The sequence below is a fragment of the Triticum urartu genome, chromosome 4A (assembly GCF_056163025.1).
Source record: "Triticum urartu cultivar PI428250 chromosome 4A, HENAU_Tu73, whole genome shotgun sequence".
Classification (NCBI taxonomy): domain Eukaryota; kingdom Viridiplantae; phylum Streptophyta; class Magnoliopsida; order Poales; family Poaceae; genus Triticum; species Triticum urartu.
In genome coordinates this window covers 611,709,459-611,728,458 of record NC_141876.1, presented here as the reverse complement: position 1 = coordinate 611,728,458, position 19,000 = coordinate 611,709,459, and the positions used below count along the sequence as shown (strand labels likewise).

The following is a 19,000-nucleotide window of genomic DNA, read 5'->3' as shown; positions in this document are numbered from 1 at the left end:
CAACAAGTTTCACAAAGAGGGATCGGCGCATTCGGTACCTTATGCGGAAGAGGTGTGCAGGATATGTAGGATTCTCCGCAAAATAATCTTGCATCAACATCTCGTTCCCAAGATGGCGATTCCGAGGAATGCACAGACGCCCGACAGTAGATCCTCGCCTCCTCTTCCGGTACTCGTCTTCATGCTCCTTCACGGCAAGCGCCATGACTAATGTTTGCTGCCGAAAGGTCGCAAGCATGGTCTCCACATCCGAGTCGTCCGAATCGGACGAATCAGATAGCAAGAACTTCTCGCACAGGGTCAACTCCATCTACACGCACACCGGCGCGTCAATCTACCACACAGCTCGCAAAAATCACAAAAAAGAGACTAACCGGTGGCGGGTGATCCCGGGCGGCGACGAGGGGGGTGCGCTCGACGATGGTCGATCCCCAGCGGCGGCGGCGACGGGGGGCGGCTCTTCTCGTCGGATCCGGAGGGGCGGTGCAGCGGCTCGGCGCGGGAGGGTGTGGGGCGGCCCCGCGGAGCGATTCCGCCCGCAGATATGGACGGAATCACCGGCGGCGGGCGGGCGGAAGCAAGGGCGGGCAATGGCGGAAGGAGGGGGAAAAGAGCGCAGGGCTGAAATGTCCCTCCCGCCAACTGCTTCTCTGTGATGCAGGGCACCGCGGCCGCGAGGGGGAAACCCGCGTTTTCCTGGATTGGGGTCAGGAATTTGCCACGCCCCCTAAAATTTTTTGCGGGCCGGGGCGGGATGCAGGGTCTGGTCGGGCAGGCTTTCCGGCCCCTACCCGCATTTTGGCAGTTATTTTGCGGGTCGGGGCGGATGCGGGATCTGCTAGAGTTGCTCTAAATGAGTTGTACTATTACGGACCATATTGGGGCTGGATTGAGTATCTATAAGATTTGCCCTGGCTTTTTTTTGAACCGGGCATAACCCCTTTCCATTAACCGAATAACGAAAATACAAAGTTCTAGAGAAAAAACTAGAAAGAGGCGGGAAAGGGAAGAGCGAGTTCAACGCATCGCTGGAAAACCCACCACAGGAACTCGCCTACAAGACACCTGCTATGGGGCGAAAACCCGGCGACACCTATATCTCAAACACAAAAAACTCCAACATCAACCTCACAGAATACATGTCCTAAACAGACCACATGCTCGCGCAAGAGCAGAATAGATCAGCGCATCCCTAGACAAAAGGGGGGGTCTCTGAGGTAACATCAGGTGGGTCGGAGTGGAGGGTGGTGACGGAGAGCGCTCGAAGGTGAAACCGCTCCTCATAAGATTAGCCCTAGTTGCACAAGTGTGAGCCCTTCTGTTGGATTCTGTAGGAATATGAACAACTTGAATCTGAATGGGGCCTGTAGATGCAAAGAAGGAAGCAAGCTGATGTCTTATCTGCCAGTGTCCAGGTTTGTGGAGAAGATATTTAGAATTTACTGGTTGTGTAAGCATTTGATTATCCACTAGGAAAATGATTCGGTTGTTGGTGATGGTCGTAGCGATCTGAGCTGCTACCTTCAGCACCACTTATCCGACACTCCAACTGTCATTTTAGGGCAACACATGCACTCCTAGCATCACATGTCATCTTTGTTTCACCTGCTCGATGATTTAGTTCTCTATTTAATTTCCTGCCCTTTTATTTTGATTCCTATGTAATATATACCCTTTGGGTCTAGGATTCCTATGTCGTTGGCGAACTCTTGCTGTCACAATGAGACGGAGGCGAAGGTCTAACAATCCCACATCGTCTGACAGTCTCTCTCAGAGACGCAATTCAACTGGGGGCACCTAGTGAAGATAAAACCACTTCGTCTACAGCCAGATCAAGAATTCTTAGACATCATTAGAAGGCAGTAAACATATTTTAAAGAGCAGAGGTGGATGCTAACCTCCATCAGGCCGCTATCCCAAAACACTACATGCTTGAAATGAAAGCGTCAGAACACTTTTAGCAACGACCGTCTCCACAATCATCCATGTCATTTACCGACACAGGTCAACCCATACAAAGGGTAGGCGGCCCTTCCGTCAAACAATATCTAGTTTCTGGAGGCCCATAACTTCGATCTCAGTAGATTGGTGCCACCTCATTGTAATCATTCCATTGATAGAACTCCAAGGCATGATGTATGCCTTTTACGCATCTAAGATAAACCCACTGTGTCACTATTATCGCTATTGAGATCCCTTCAGGCATCAACCTTCCCTCTGTTGTCTTTACACGACTTCTCGTAGGCCGTAACATCGGCAGCGGTGTATTAATCATCAAAAGATAGGAGCGAGGAACGATTGCTATGCTTGTGAGAGGAGGCCGGTGCAAGCGGCGGAAACATTGTTTTTGTGGAGTTACATTTTGCCCTATATAATAAAGATTTAGTAGGTGCCTACTTTCAGAAAAGATGTGATTAACTTTAAACAAAGGACCTTCTTATCAGGTGAATGTTCGCTAGGAGGGTGGCTACTGCGAACGTCTTCTATGGCAATTTTAGTTGTAGAGGTGACAATTTCTCATGGTAATTCTTTTCTAGAGAAGTCTTTTTTTTTAAAACGGTCATTATTTGATCTCAATCAAATCAAACGACCGCGAGGGAGTTTGCTAGGGGTTCTTTGTCGGTGAATGTTCAGCAATTAGCGTTATCGGAAGCTCCGGAGAAGAGGAGGACTTTGAAATTAAGGTGGACACAAATTTGGACTTCTTTTCGAATTTGTGCCTAATTCCACACCAATAATACGCTGCTAGAAATAAACGGAAAAGAAGTGCCATCAGAAATCCCCATCGTTTTCCTATCCGCCGGCCTTCCTTCCCGAGCCCTCGCCGTACTCAGTCCGAGCGACCCAGCGCTGCCGGCGCCCTACCTCTTCTCCTCCGCGGCGACCAGCCCAACCCCTCCGCCTTTCACGGGCCGCCGTTCCCGTTCCCGTTCCAGTTCGACCTTCCGGCTCCGCAATTCCGGCCACCGGTTGGTTTCTGAGGTATGAGCACACTCTCATCCAACCATGATTACTTAAAATCCATTGCTGCCCTCGAGATATTCTGGGTGCACAACATCTGGATCTGCCCATGTCCCTCCCCACCAAAGGAAACAGTTTTTTTTTCCTTCGTTTTTTGGTGGTGATGGGGGCTTGATTTCTGATGAATATTTGTTTGGGAAAAAAAATACTTTAACTGGGTTCCTCCTTGCACTTCATTGCAGTTCACAATGGGGAACTTCGTGCCTGGTATAAGTACAGTGGATCATTGCCATCCAAGGATATCAAGCCATCGAATTGAGCCATTCACCATTCTGGCTTTCAGAGCTATATCAGAGCACATAATACGATATGAAGTGTTCGATCGAAAGCTGATAGCAAACGGCCGGTTTCAACTGCTGACCATTCTCATCTGCGGAGCAATCCATGCCAAGGGAATAGCAGTGAACGGTCGATTTAATCTGTGTGCTATTCTCATCTGTGGAGTTCTGTCCGACTACCTCCGGCACGAACCAACCGATGGAGAGGAACCGCCGGTTGATCTGCTTGGAGACCTTCCAGAGGTACTATGCTAAAATCTCGTGCTCCAGCCAGTCTCTTGGTTGGAGATTACTAAACTACAATATATTTTTTGTTCTGCAGGACGTGTTATGCACAGTTTTGTCAAAGTTGTCTCTGGAAGAGGCTGTAAGAACCAGTGCCGTATCAAGGAAATGGAGATACTTGTGGACAGTTTGTCCTAAACTGAGTTTTGATGGAAATACAATACGTGGCAAGAATAATTATGAGAAAAGAGTGTATAATCTAGTGTTCAGTCACATTGTTAATAGAGTCCTGGGACAGTGCAGTGGCAAGTTGGTTGAAGAGCTTGAAATCAAAATTGAGTTGAACCGGATGTTGGTTGAACATCTTGATAATTGGGTTCGTTTTGCTGTATCATCGCGGGCAAAGGCACTAGTTTTTGATTTAGCACGAGAACAGCGTCAACCTCCAGGTTGTCATGATCGGTACAAATTTCCATTTGAGCTTTTAGACGAGGACAGTATACACTGTCTACAGAAACTTCATCTTAGCTTTGTAGATCTCCAGCCACCAATGCATTTTAGTGGTTTCCCTAACCTAAGGAAGCTTGACCTGAGCATAGTGAGTGTCAATGGGAAGGAAATTGAACATATGTTGTCAAACTGCTGTAACAAAGGTTAACGGCCCACTGCCTCACCTGCTATACTTGAAAATTGCTTCCTGCAGATTAACAAATATAGCATTCCATGCCGTGAACCTTGCGACTTTCGAATACAGAGGACTGGCGGTGCCTATTGACCTCAGTAAATCATCGGAACTGAAATGTGCAAACATATGGTATTATGGAGACACGCTCGAGCACACTATTACTGTTCTTGCTAATGTGCTTATAAATGTGCAACATCTGACCCTCGATACGGCCTGTGAACCTCCAAAGGTTCGCTCTTATACCTTCCTTTAAGTCATGGATTATCCTATAATATCACATGACTGATCATGACCTTTGGTTATCTATCTTTCAGATTCCCTGTTTGATGCATTACCGATGCAAGTTTTCTCGGATGACGTGTTTACAGTTGAGGTTGGTCTATATCCAAGAATTCAATATATTATCTTTGGTCTCTTTTGTGAGGTCTGCTCCTTTCATCAAGAAGTTAGAGCTGCACGTAAGTACTCATATTGCATTACAGCTTCTTTCAACGCATTGGATGTCTCATTATGCCAACTATCATGCTGTCAACTTAGAGGCACGTTCGAGTATAATATGTGATGAGAAGTGCTGTGCTGGACAGTTTCTTTTATTGCATATGCTGTCCTGGAAGTGATGGATGGATATAGACTGCTAAACTTACTTGTTGTTTGTTTTAGCACTCTCTTTGTTTGGAAGCAACTAGTTTTTTTATTCAATATGAATCTTTCAAGAAATAAAATGACAATTTGACAAAAGTCTGTTTAAGACTTGCTCACGTACTCACATTGTGTTCTTGACTTTCAGTAATACTCACAATCCTTCAAATCATACTTCATTTTTGGTTCAAACTAATTTTTTTTACCATGGTTTTTGGTTTAAACTTGCAGTTTCATTTCCCTAGTTACGTGCATTCGGTACAAGAATCTGATGAACCTATCAGGAAGCTACCGGAGCGTCTGTTCAACAACTTAAAGAGTTTGTATGTTACAGGATTTAAAGCATGCATCGGTCAAGTTGAGTTCCTTTCACACATGGTGGAAAATTCCCCTGCACTGGAGATTTTAAGTATAGATCATTCAGACAAATATCCCCTAGAAGGCCATGGAAGGGCCACGAAAACGGTTGTTGACGTAGTCCATAGAACTGCTAGAAGGTATCTTGAAGGGAAGATTTCGTCCAAGTGCACCCTAATATTACTTTAAAGGATTTGTTGGTATAGGGATGTACATTGTATCTCTAGCTAGGGATTGAAAATCCAATGCGGCGGCATCTTTAAACATGTCTGCATTGGTCACTACTATGTGCACTTGTGCATTGTGATTTGGTTTTGCACGGTCCATTATAATATTGAATGAACATGCTTCCCTTTGCATAAATCCGCTATTTGCCCTCCTCTACAGTACTCGTTGCGTACAACTCTATTAACCTCGGAGTTCCACGTTTTCACCCCATTTTGGATTGCGTATATGCTTCCTCCCTGCATGACATGTATGGACACATGGGGCCTTCTCTTTTTTAGCAGGCACGCAGCCCTAGTTGTTTTAGTTTTTTTTCACCTCGCCGTCTCCCCTGTGCTACCAGGTGTGGCGCTGGGTGTTATCCGATCGTCCAAAGCATTCCCGCCTAACGAGTAACTGCTTGCTTCTGTATAATTCTTCTATTTTTATTCCTCTTGGTTTACGGGCTGTTGTTCCTCTGGTTACCGGTTGTGCTCTCCTCTGCTAGCTCCTGCTGGCCTGTGCACCGGGCGCCAGCAGCTGCCTCCGCTGGTCGAGCTCGCTGCTTACCTACTCAGGCAAGCACGCAGCTGCAGAGCTGAGCTGCTGCTCCTGGACTTAAGGTAATTTTTAATTTACCTCATCATTTTTCCTAGTGTATCCGTTGAATTGAATCTTAAACTGATACATTTTGTATGATTTTCATGTCATAGAAATACAAGATAGTAATATTGGTCTTGTTAACTTAAACTTGAGTTGCTGATGTGGAGTTAACTGAAACTAGTTAACTGATGCAGAGTAATATTGCTTAACTCTGTGCACTTGATTCTGTGCTTAAAATGGAGTAGCTTGGAGTAATTTAGTGTAGGACTTGCTTGGAGTAACTTTAATTGAAAATTTTCAGTTTCAGTTAAAGTTAACTGGAAATAAAAAAACAGTTAAATGAAAATATTCAGTTAACTTTAACTGAAAATTTTCAGTTAAAGTTAAGTGAATATGATCAAATGATAACGCTAACAAATATTTTCAGTTAATGAATCCCTTACACTAATTTTCAATAAAGTTAACTGAAATGGTAATGCTAACAAATGCTAGTGTTTTCAGTTAACTTTTTCAGGAAGGGGCTATGGTATCCTGAGGAGGACCAGAGACTGAGGGACTACATCCTCAAGCATGGCCTTGGCTGCTGGAGTGCTGTCCCTGCAAAGGCTGGTCAGCTCTCTCTCTCTCCCTCTCTCTCTCTCTCTCTCTCAATGTAGGAGTACTTCTTTCCCTTTTCATGCATGGAAATTGCTGCCTGCCATTGCTTTCAGAAGTACTAGTCTAGTACACATGGCTGGAGTACTAGTCTACTAGCATAAGCAATAATTTGATGAACTTGCGGTGTTTCTAATGGTTTTTTGGAGTTCTACTTGGAACCTTACAAATGCTAGTGTTTGTAATGATAATGCTAATGATCAAATGATAATGCTAACAAATGCTAGTGTTTTCAGTTAAGTTTTTCTGAAACTACTCCTCTGTCAATGGTTACAAACAAATTCTGTACTCCTTTTTCAAACAAATGGTTTTAACTGAAAATTTCATCATGCTAGTGTGACATCTACTGAAAATTTCAAACAAATGAAAGGAGTACTGTAGTTACAAATGGTGATGTCTACTGTACTCATTTTTCAGTACATCTACTGTAGATTCTGTTACACATGCTTATCCTCTGTCATTTTACTCATACACATGCTTATGATCCTGTTAACACATGCTCATGCTCGCTGCAAGATCTGATGATCAACCGGAGATGTTGCTGGTCAAGTCATGGCGATGACCTGATGCTCTGCTGCGCTGATCCAACCGCAGATGATGCTGATGATCTGCTGCTCAACAAGGTGCTGCTGCTTCTCCCGGGACGTGCTGATGATCTGCTGCTCAACGTGGTGATGGATCTGGTAGCGCTTGGGGCAGGTGATGGATGGGCGACGGGGAGGAGCAGGGGCGACGAGGAGGAGCCTGGCGGAGGGGTGGAGCAGGGGCGACGAGGAGGAGCCTGGCGGAGGGGTGGAGCAGGGGCGACAAGGAGGAGCCTGGCGGAGGGGCTGATGGAGGAAGACGATGATTTCAGATTAGGGGTAGTTCTGTACTTTCCTAGCTTTTCATCTGGTCGGAGAATCCCCCCAGCAACTACTATTACGGTACAGAGGGAGTAGGTTGTAAGACATGGAACATGCTGAAGGTGAGGAAAATTAATATGTAATGCTGTTATCGAATTATGTCAGGTTTTTGCTACTTTAATAACATGTACACCATCATAATAAGGGAAGTGATGATATTGTACACCAAGCGGCTTAACATTTCTCGGTCTCCTGTTATCAGGACTTGCATGGAAAAGAAGGCGGCTGAGAGGTACAGTAAGTTGATCACTGAAGTTCTGAAGGATTCCGTGCAGCAGTCACAGGTTGTCGAATGAGGTCGAGCGGGGTGTTTGAGGAGCCTTCCATTAACTTGACAGTCGATATTTGATAGCTCGCTGCTCACCTTGAAATAGATGATGACTTATATTATGTTCCACTTGATCGGATGTGCGTTGTTCTGTGTATGATCTACCTGAATGCAAAAGTGCTTTTAATGGACATCAAGGTTTCCAATTTCCAGCATATGAAAGAATACCCTGTTTTTTTTGATGGAGGCTAAGTACTGAAAACGGAATCGGCAGGGCATGATTCAGGACTGTTGTATACCTAGAGTGGTTTTGGTGCTTGTTTTTGACACAAAGATATAATACCGTTTCGAGAAACGCAAAACAACAATCATAAGGACAGCGCTTTTGACACAAAGATCTCATGCAATGCCGAGAAACAAAATGACGCATAACAAAAATCCGTGATCATAACGACAGATTGAAACTAAGCAACAAACCAATTTGGTCAAGTTCAGTCGGATCGAAAGTAAGCAACAGACCAATTTGATTCAGTTGAGCTTATGCATGCAGCAACATGATTCGACACCAAGCCGCAACGCACCATCTTGGTTCAGTTTATGCATGCAGCAATATGAAACTGAGTCTGAAACTAAGCAACAAACCAGCTTTGGTTCAGTTTCTGCAGCTGAAACTGCAACCAGGCAACAGAGCAAAACAAGTTTCTACAGCAGCTCAATATGCAATTGCGGCCAGAGGCGAGAGCCAGGCAACAGAGCAAACACAAGTGCAAGAATCAGCAGCGCCATTGCCCACCGGCACCGGTGAGGATGTGGTTGAGGACGGGACCTCGTCGCAGCGCCGCGGGAGTCGCACCTCGTGATCTCAGAAACTCATCTATGTCGACCGCGTCCTGGCGCTGGAGGTGGGCCGGCACGTCCACCACCATCATGCTGCCCCGCTCGTCCCACAGGAGTACACCCTCTAGGGCCTCCTGGGTAGTCGACACGACGACGGTCACCGTCTTCTCCTCCTCGTCGGGCTTGTCAGCTGCAACCGGGTCCTCGTCGCCGTTCTGCGGGGCATCATCTGGGTCCTCGTCGGCGTTCTGCAGGCCATCATCGGGGCCCTCGTCGGTGTTCTGCGGGGCATCATCGGGGTCCTCGTCGGTGTTCTGCGCAGCTTCTCCGGGCACCGCGGCCGCGTGGACGGGCGCGTGCCTGGCGCGCACCCAGGCGAGGAAGACGCGGATGAGAAGCCGCCCGGCGCGTGGGTCGTCGCCGGCGAGGACCCCGTCGAAGGAGAGGAGCAGCGCGATGATGCTGCAGGTGGCCGTGGCGGCCTCGGACACGACCTGCTCGGCCGGGCCCGCTGGCGGTGGCGCGAGGCGGAGGAGGGCGTGGACGAAGACAAGGATGGCCCCCGCCCCCGCGTCGTGGTAGATGCCGTCGATGGGGTAGGCCGGCGGTGCCAGCGCGGCTTCTCCGCCCGCCGCGTCCGCGTGGATCGGGCGCGCGGACGCGGGAGGAGCCGGAGGAGAAGGCGCGCGAGCTCGCCGAGGCCCGCCGGCGGCTGGGCGAGGCGGCGGCGGCGGCGGTAGCAGGCGGAGCACGCCGCGGAGGAAGAGCAGCAGAGAGCGCTGCGCCATGGCCGTGGCCGGAGTTGCGTTGGCCGTTGCTTGGCGGGCGGTTACGGAATTGTGATTTGGGGATTTTGGGGGATTAGCAAAGAGCCCGTTGGCCGTTGCTTGGCGGGCGTTACCGAGGTTTTGTCCTCGGCAGGGAGCTTTGAGATTCGCGCCCGGCTGATTCGGCTCGACCTGCTCTTTTTTTTTTGACAGCGAATAGACTTTATTCCTCACATAATAGACAAGTCATTTATAAAAAGAGGAGATAAAAGAGTAGATATGTGTTTCAAAAAGAAAAAGAACTTGAGGCAATCATCTGCCACTATTTGGCTCAGATGAGCTCGAAACCTGGGCGGATTCAGCCTCATAACCCTTGAGTGTGTTGCCTTGGGGTGTTGTTGTTGGTCGGGGAGGCGTAACGGCCCCCGTTTCCTTGCGCCTAAAATGTCCGAACGATGACGAGACCATGTACATGTCCCCATGGATATTCTTGTTTTTTTCCTTTTTACAAGGTCCATTGATATCCTTGTTGACAAGAAGGAAAAAGTTTGTTTGTGTTTGGACTTACATCTTGGTATTACGATTTTAAAAATAATTAAAAAGTATAATCATCTAAATAAATCAAGCCTTTTGAAGAGCGGAAAAGATGGTGGGCTAGACCAGCTAAGTTACAATTTTGTACAATGTCAGCGAGATAAGTAAACCACCTGCAAGAGACATATTTCTCCAAGATCAAAATAACCATTCGAGTACTTCCACACCACAAAATAATTTCTGGAGTTTACTTTCAGTGCCACCGGACCCAAAAGGGTGGGCATTCTGAACGCAGCTTGATAACTTCTTTGACCCATGGGTGATGTCTGGTATGGTTATGTGTCGATGATGCCTCTTAGACTTCCATTGTTCTTCTAGAAACAATCTGCCATTCACCCTCAAAAAAAGAAAAAAGAAACTATCTGCCATTCAGTTCTTGACCATTTTGATTTTTGCATGCAGAGGACGAATGCTTCATCTGCATAGAGAGGAGCCTGGCAGCGTCCTTCCAGATCTAGGACTTGATGAGGACAACATTGCAGAAGCACACGCCCGACTAGCTTTGAGAGAGAGGGGGGGGGAGAGAGAGAGAGGTCGTAGCTCGACACAGTTTAGCGGCAACTTGGCCCTGTCAGAGAGAATAAAGTGGTTCGAGGAGCACGAACATGGATGTGTCGACGACGGGAAATTAGGGGAAAATGTTGAGCGGCTGTAGGCGTTGCTAAAGAAATTGTTGGAATTAAACTCGTCACCCTGGTTTTGAATTCTGAATTTTAGAAGAACAATGAATTTTTTTGGGTGAATTTTGGATGAGTCTTGAACAAATTAATGGAATTGGATTTGGGCAAGCAACCGCCTCATTTCACTGTAATCTAATTACTATATTAACCCCCAAAACCCCATGCGGAATCCCAAAATTTCAAAGTCCCAGCCTAATCTTCCGCCGCTGTAACTGCTGCCCCCCTCTCTCGCTGATATCCTAATCGTAGTGACAGATCAATCATATGCAAGGATGGACTCACCCTGAGGAGATGAATATGACCCCTGTCTGATCCGTTCTCCTTCACTAGCCTCTAGCATGGGATCTCTAGGGTCTTGCTATGGTGATTTCACACCTCCTAAGGCAGACAACGAAGGATACTTTGGTATACTGCAAGCTATTGTGTGGATCATGAGCACATGAAGCGAGGCCCAGTGATAGCGACAGAACAATGCCTTTGGAGGGACTAGATCTTCTTGAGTACCGGTGCTTAGTTAGGACAAGACTATGACCTGGCCCAGACGGCTGGGTAGCTTGATCATCGGAACCCTTATCAGTGTCTGGCTCGTTTAGTTTCTCAAGAAAAAAGTGCCTGACTCATTTGAATCGGAGCTACAGCGGCCGGATCATTCAATGGACCGCGGGACAAATGTTTGGGCGCTACAACTAGGTACAAAAGATCGAAAGGGAGCTCATCAAGATTTCATTGTCAAGTCAGGGGCTCCTCGTCAGATTAAGATTCCCAAGTCGGTTAGTAAGATGTGTAACCCTAGGTCTCGTCCCCCTTTATAAGGTGAGGCCACATGGTAGTTTGAGGCATCTGACATCTAGTCATAGTCTCGGTAGCAACATCCCCACGCATCACGCGAGGCGTTTTCCCATAATCAATCAAAGCAAACGCAAGAGAAGGGTATTACCTCCATGTCGAGAGCCCCAACTTGAATAAATTCCCCATGTGTGATCCCTTATGGAACTTCTAAGCACGTGCTCCATGCCTCCATCCTAATGGAAATACTTGGGGAAATGCACCTGGTGCAACAGCTAATCAATTCCCCGTGTGTGATCCCTTATGGAACTTCTGAGCACATGCTCCATGCCTCCATCCTAATGGAAATACTTGGGGAAATGCACCTGGTGCAACAGCTAATCGAGTGGCTTTAGAAGCCTGTGTACACGCTGGTAACGAAGGGCGCGATCATGCTCAAATGGAGTTTTGAACTAGCTGCAACTTGTGAAGTATGGAAGGCAATCAAATTCAAGTTCAAGCTAGTAGATACTACCAATTAATTAGATAAAACTAAAGATAAAGAATGTATAAATAAAAAAGAAACGAAATAAAAAGAGAGAGAAAATCAGTTATGAAATGCAGTAACTTTCTTTATTGTGATTGGAATTAAACTCGGCTTGAGATTCGTCTATTCTATATAGTATAACGTCACCAGGCTCCGTACCACCGCCTCACCACCACCACAGGAGGCCAGATCCATGACGAAGGACCCCCAAAACCGATCCGTAGGACCAGAGCCATCCATCCACCAGGAGAACGTATCATGTGTAACCGAGCGACTCACGCACCAGATGCTTCGATGGAACAAAACACCCCTTCCATGAAAAAGACATAGACATGATGAAGCACAAAGGGAGCTGCTGGTACTTTTTGCAAAACGGACCTTGAAGTGCAGTTGAATTCATGTCTTCTCCCATGTGCCGGTCCAGATTGTCTCAAGCTCTGGGGTTTTTGGCACCATGTAAGCAATAATGTACACTTGCCAAAAAATGGTATGCGACTTTTTTGGGGCAGTTGTTGTACAGTTCATGTGCATGCTTGCCCTACGACTTTCGAAAGAAAAGATACATTGAAACAAACTGGAATATGAATGAATCTCGCTAATAATAGCCCTGTTCGCGCCTCTGGATCTGTTGTGTATCTCCTGGACGACTTGCTTGGCATCTGATGCTACGATCATATTTTGTAGTTGGAGGTCTTGTGCCAACGCCAAAGCTTCTCTGCACGCTATGGTCTCCAGAATGGAGGGATCGTCAACCCTCTGTACAACCAAGGCCGAACTTCCCAGAAAATTGCCTAGGCTGTCTCTACAAACAGCCACTGCAGATCCCCCTCTTCCTTTGAGGACAGCCGCATCAACATGAATTTTTGCGAAACCAGCAGGGGGTGCTTTGGGCCGAAGAGGGTGGGATGCTCTTGGTCCGCTCAGTTGGGCGTGCGTAGGTTTGTTATCCCTGATCAACTTCAGCTCAGCGATGTAGCTGTTAATGAAAGCATGTATCGACTGAGGGCTCTGGAATATTCCTTCATGAATGGCTTTGCGTCGAGCAGACCAAAGCGCCCAGAGTGTGACTGACATATGCACGAACTGATCATGGGGCAGTCCATCCATCAGATTGAACAACCACTTCTTTGCACTAGGCTCAGTGTTCATTGTCATTTTATGCAGCAACTCCTCATCAGCAAGAGCCCATGTGCATCTCGACATGGTGCAGTCTAGGAGTGAATGTCTCCATGAATCCGGCATCCCGCAAAGACCACACGACGATGTGGTTGACATATGTCTACGGGCCTTCACATCTTCTGTCGGCAGTGAATGCTTAGACAAGCGCCATAGGAACATTCTGACCTTCCCTGGTACCGCTGTTTTCCACAGAAACTTCCACGATTTCTGTTCGGCAGTGGAGCTCGAAGGGCCTGCCTCCTCATGCAGCCATGCTTCACGCCGTATCTTGGTTGCAACCAGCATGTTGTATGATGTTTTGACTGAAAAATTTCCATGCCGCTCAAAATGCCAACTCCAGAAATCTGCTAGGTTACGTGTACACAGGGGAATAGATAATATGATCTCGGCGTCCATGAGCATAAAAACCTGCTGAACAAGCTGCCTGTTCCACGTTGCCGTAGTAGCATCTATGAGGTCAGCCACCATCTCCGGCGGATCTGTGATCCGGCACCCGCGGCCTCAGCATCTCATCTCGGGGAATCCAATTGTCCTCCCATATACGTGTAGTCTGACCATTGCCGACACGCTTAATTATTCCTTACTTCAAAATATCGCGGCCCTCCATAATAGCTCTCCATGTTTGACTAGGGTGGCCTCCCAAGTTTGCCTCCCAAATGTTGCTGTTGGGGTAATAGACACTTTGTAGGAGTCTAGCACTTAACGAGTCTGGGTTCTGAAGAAGGCGCCATGCCTGTTTAGCTAACATGGCCAAATTAAACAGCTCAAAATCTTTAAAACCAAGACTACCCATAGATTTCGGCCGTGTCATTGATTCCCACGAGACCCAGTGTGGTTTGCGTTTCCCTTCCTTGCTCCCCCATCAGAACTTTCGAATAAGCATATTCAAGTGTTGGCAAAGCCCTCGAGGTAGCTTAAAACAGGACATGGAGAAGACTGGTACCGCCTGAGCTACTGATTTAACAAGCACCTCCTTTCCTGCAGAGGATAGCGTCATCTCAATCCATCCTTGTACCTTACTCCAAAGACGATCTTTCAAGTACTTAAAAGCCCCATTTTTTGAGCTCCCAACATCTGAAGGCATTTCAAGATATTTCTCATTCTTTTGTGTCGATGGGTCACCGGGCCCATAGGCGCCCGAGTACTGAGCCCAACCTGGCCCATACACAGCCCAAGGGCTCTGACCGACTCCACCTCGCCTAATCCTCGGGGAAAAAACGGCGCGGCCTCCTCCTCCACGTCGTTCGACGCGGCGGTGGCGGCGCTGCAGGGGCGGATCGGCGACGGGTTCGGGTCCCCGGACCTGCTGCGCCGCGCGATGACGCACGCCTCCTACTCGCGCGAGAAGGGCCGGGCGCTGGCGGAGTCTGTTGCTCTTTGGTCAACTCTTGTGCAGCTGAAAACAACATGTCACAGTGACAGAGTACTACACTAGTCTGCATTTGAGACAGCGCCGGATCCTTCTCTCAACTCACAGTGACAGAGTAAAACCCTTCGCACCCGCTGACCATTCAACTGGGGGAGCAATGCATGGTGAAATTCTTCTAACTCAAGACGACGTCCACCACAAAGCTCTGGAACCGTTAACTGAACCTGCACGGCTGGAGTGCTGTCAGATTTCTCTCAACGAATGCAGTCCCTGGAGCGGCAAGTCGCGGAGATGGTCGCCGCATGCAGGTATACTTCAGCCTAGTATGAGTTCAGTCTTGGCTCTTCCTGACTTCAGCCAACCATTGGCAACTGAAACTGATGCATCAGATACTGGTATTAGTGCTATTCATTCTATCTCACACAATCATCCTATAGCCTATCTCAGCAGAGCCCTGGGAATAGCCAATCAGAAACATTCAGTGTATGATTTTTTAGCTGTGATTATGGATGTTCATAAGTGGAAGCAGTGTTTACCGCGGGACCTTTTGCTATCATCACTCATCACAAAATCTTTTGTCACCTACAAGATCAACATCTAACATCAGAGCTGCAACACAAGGCTATGGCAAAGATGGTTCGACTGCAGTTTCAATTCAAATATCACAAGAGTTCAGAGAACTCTGCTGCAGAAGCTCTGTCTATCAGGGTGATTAATTGTGACGAGCCAGGGAGGCATGCGGTGTGTGTGTGTGTGTGTGTGTGTGTGTGTGTGTGTGAGAGAGAGAGAGAGAGAGAGAGAGAGAGAGAGAGAGAGACTATCCCTTTGAACTTGCATGTATGTACCCAACAGATAGATTACTCTGAAATGAACGATAACATATGTATCTCACCTTACGAGCATCTACGACGGTAATCATCTAATTTGGACCACTAAACGCCCGCGGACGCGTCCGCTTTGAGCCCTCATTTGTCCGTTTTCACATCCACGCATCTTAAATTGGCCTCCTCATATTGAGGCATTTCGTCGAGCAGGTTATGTGCGACATAACTAGAGCATGTGACAAGGACAAACATGCCGATGGCCGGCCCTCCAGCTCGCAACCAGCAGTGGCAGTGGTGGTGGCAAGCTCCGGTGACGAGCTCCGCATGCGCGGCGGCACGCACGCACATGCGGCAACGGCTGCACACATGGACGCGCGGCTGCACGCACACATGCCACGGACGCGGGCGTGAAAGCTCCAGCCTCGGATCGGCCGTGGGCGTGCGAACGGACTTGATCACGGACGCGAGCAAGCTCGGTCACCTCGTGCAGGCGGCACGCGAGCTCCGGCCGCCGGTCGCGGGCTGCCGAGCTCTGCCCTGGGAGCGGCTGCGGGCACGGCAAGGCGAGCACTGGCCATTGGCGCGAGGAGAAAGATCAAAGAAAAAGTGCGGATGGCATGTTGGCCTGTGCGCTAGCTATAATAGTGTCCGGGCATGACCGCGCAGTCTCATATTGTCCTCACATCTTAGGCGGGATCAAGGTACATCGATAAATCCGGACGTTTTTGCCAAGCACTGACCAAACGAACGTTTCGAACATTGAAAAAGGAAATAGGGGATCGGCTGCAGATGCTCTAATTCCTCAATTTATCCTTTCGTATTCATGAGATCCCCTCCATGCCTAGGTTGTCATCTACATCACTACATGCGTGTATTCAGAGGTGGAAATGTTTACCGACATAGATTAAGGTCTCCTTTAGTTTAAAGGAATCTTGTAGTAATTTCATAGATAAGATTTCTATAAGAAAAATTCTTTAGAGAGGAATGAAATCCTATTTCGATGAAGGAATTCTTTCTATCTTTCACATTTCATAGGAAAATAAATATTAGTCTACATTCAATAGAGAAAATTCTATGATGTGAACCAAAGGATATCTCCTTTCCTATTCTATATCTATATCTATATCTATACTACTAATAAAGAAGGTGCGTTTTTCCAAATTTTTCATCCGTTCATCAGTGAATAGATTTTTTTACTATCCGAGGTGGTACTGATTTTTTGTGCATCGATGTGCGAGAAAAAGAAATATGGTTTATCCAGAATTTCGTGCATGGGCCATGCGCTAAAGCCCAGTAAAGCCAGCCCACTTATTTCTCTGCCTATGCAGCTGGGAAACCCCTATTTGCCGCACGTGGCGACAGATAGTCCGAAGTTCGCACAGATAGCCCTAGACTGGGCCGGCCTGTTTTCATTTTTTGTGTTCATTTTATATTTAACATTTTATGTTCCTTTCTCTTTTTATTTTTTCTTTACTCTTTCTTTTTTCCGTTTTCATTTTAAATCTTATTTTTGTTTATTTTTACTTTTTTGATTAAATAATTTTTTGATGAAATGTTTAGAATTTCAATTTAGTTCAAAATTTTGAAGAATGTTCAGAATTCCAAATTTTCATTCCCGTTTTAAAAATGTTCAGATATTAAAAAAATTGTCATTCTGAAACTTGTTGAAAACAGAAAAAATGTTTCTTTTTTACAAAATTGTTCCAGATTTTCAAAAAAACATTGTATTTTAAAAAATGTTCCAAATTCGAAAAAAAATCTTATTGTAGTGAATTGTTCACGAATTCAACATAAAAATATTTTAAATAGCCCCGTATTGCTCTTTACATACGGTCATACCAATTTATAAACGTGCGTGAAACTACATATAGTAATAAGATGTATGAAGTATGGATCTATTATTCCGGACAAAGGATGGATGCATTGACACGTGAGCTAGCCGGAAAGGGACACTGAAATTTTTAAATGAAAAGTAATGTTCCATTTTTTCAGAACAAATTGTATTTTCCAAAATTGTTCAAGATTCTTAAAAAAATTACATTTTAAAAAATGCTCCAAGTTTGAAAAATATTCTTGCTATAGAGGAATGCTCACAAATTCAAATAATGTCACGTTAAAATTTACATATTTTCTAAGATTGTTCTGAAAGGTAAACATGTTCCCATTTTTGAAAATTGTTCAAAAATTCAAAAAATGCTCGTGTTCTTACAAAAGGTTAGTGTTTTTGAAAAATGTTTGTGAATTTTAGAAAATGTTCCCATTTCAAATTTTGTTTCTGTATTTCTGAAAATGTATGAAACTTCCAAAAAACAAATTGCAGTTTTGAAAATTGTTTGGGATTTCAAAATTTGTTCATGTTTCCAAGAATATTCGGAAATTCATAATAATAATGATTTTTTAAGAAATAAAAAAAAGTAATCATAGAATGTTTCAAATCTGACGTTGCGGTATGTTCTTAAATATTTACGTTTTCCATTGGTTAGCAGGACATGTTTATTCGAGTCAATGGCAGCACTGTGTCAGGTGTTTGAGATCGTGAGTACGATCCTTCAACTCATCTTTCTTTCTGGATTTTTACTCATGCCTTACAAACACAGGTCAATTCGATGTCTGAGAATTTCACACCCCACGCAATTTAGCTAGCCCAGCTACCTAGGAAATCAGGAAAATAAAATATGTTCAATATTTCCATATTGCTCATTTACATACAGTCGTAACAACTTTTATACGTGTGCGAAACTATATGTAGTGAACTGAATGAAGGACAGATGAATTAAACTGAATGAAGCATGGATGGATTCATACGTGAGCTTTCTAAAAAAGGAATTAAATTCAGTACGTGAGCTAGATGGATGAATTGCTAGCTGAACTATCTACAAAAGGGCCCTAAATTTCTCAAGGATTCCTACTCGAGGCAAAGAGAAGAGAATACTCGACTATGGGAGCTACATGCATGAAAAAGAAAAGGTCCGATGACCTCCCACATTATGAAACTTCAGCCTTAAATCCCCTCGACCAAGGAACGCAAAATAGTGGACTACAATTAACTCCGATTGTACACATCGGTGGCTTGTACATGGAAAAGAGAAGACCCGCCTCATTTCCATATTATTGAACTTCATGCCTTAAAATCCCCTCAAATGAATGAAAAAATAGACTGAATAGTTCACGGACGTTCTCTGGTGCGATGACCTAATAAAACTCTTAAATCCACTCGATCAATGAATGAAAAAATAACGGATTGATTACTTAACACGCGGCAAAACCCAGAACCAAAATGTTCCTTCTTGACATGCACACAGGGTTTTTCTTGCACATATAATTCTCAGTACATTAAGTGCACATTATTTTTCCTCCCGTTGCAACGCACGGGCATATGTGCTATTCTACTTATAGGATTTGAGATCCATGCCATCTTATTTTCTATGACTTTCCTATTCCTATGATTTTCCTACTCGATGAACCAAATGAGGCTAAGTGATGCACCATTACACACCGTATAGTTGCATTGCTCGTTAGTATGTACTGTGTGTGCTACTACCAAGACACTTGGAGGCTTGGAGCCGCAAACCCTATATCTTGCCTATAGCGATACGGAA

At 45.8% G+C, this 19,000-nt stretch overlaps 1 pseudogene across 1 annotated transcript; it reads left to right on the top strand.

Annotated features, from left to right (window-relative positions):
• Positions 1-2,740: 2,740 nt before the first annotated feature.
• LOC125553245 (F-box/FBD/LRR-repeat protein At1g13570-like) lies at positions 2,741-8,052 on the top strand (annotated as a pseudogene). Its single transcript, XR_015601857.1, has 8 exons — positions 2,741-2,982; positions 3,204-3,542; positions 3,622-4,438; positions 4,524-4,667; positions 5,080-6,032; positions 6,514-6,621; positions 7,183-7,633; positions 7,774-8,052. The product of XR_015601857.1 is annotated as an F-box/FBD/LRR-repeat protein At1g13570-like (transcript).
• Positions 8,053-19,000: the final 10,948 nt, after the last annotated feature.